Genomic DNA, 833 nt, shown 5'->3' on the forward strand with positions numbered 1-833 from the left:
CGCTCTTTTTGGGGGGGGGGGGGGGACGCTCGGTAAGATTTGCAATTGGGAAAAATCGATTTTGATAGTGGCGGTCGAGGCATTTAACGAGTCCGTGTCGTTGCACGAGATTGACAAATTGGCATTCCTCTGGTGCGGGAGAATCGATTTTTATCAGACGACAATTCGAATTTGTCTCGCTGCATCTATCGTAATTCGATGAAGTATTGATTTTTATTAGCGATCTAGCCGTCGAGCCGTAAATACCCGATTTCGCAAGAACACTCGACTCGCTTCGTATATTATGACGGCGCATTGTCGTAATATTGCAATTACTTAGTTAATAATTAAATTTCCAACAGATTATTTTATTGGTATTTCATTGGATTAGTTTGTTGATAAATGTGTGCACATAAGAATAGTTATTAATTTTTTTGAATTGCAGATTTAGCGAGCATCAGCTTCGGATTATGTGATCGAGAGGTTTGTACACGAGTGCCATATGTTTTTTTTATGAGAGGCTCGTAGTTCGGAACGATAAAGATACCGATTGTTATTCATTTAAAAGCACTCGACTTAGACTTTAGCTCACGTTCATTCGGGAGAAAATTTCATTTTACATTTTGATTTATATCTTAATAAATTGATAGTTAGATACTAAATTGCAAGATTTACAATGCATATACGATAAGTAGTATACGGGAGTGAGAAATATACGGGAATAATGCTCGGCTGTCAATTATTTTTACAATGTAATTTTGATTCTGGATAAATAACATGGAAACTCTCGATTTCCTTCCTTAAATCATGGTGTAATTGACCATAGTTGTTGCGTGCTTAACATGACAAATGCC

The sequence above is a fragment of the Ceratosolen solmsi genome, unplaced genomic scaffold, assembly GCF_000503995.2.
Source record: "Ceratosolen solmsi marchali unplaced genomic scaffold, CerSol_1.0 scaffold16, whole genome shotgun sequence".
Classification (NCBI taxonomy): domain Eukaryota; kingdom Metazoa; phylum Arthropoda; class Insecta; order Hymenoptera; family Agaonidae; genus Ceratosolen; species Ceratosolen solmsi.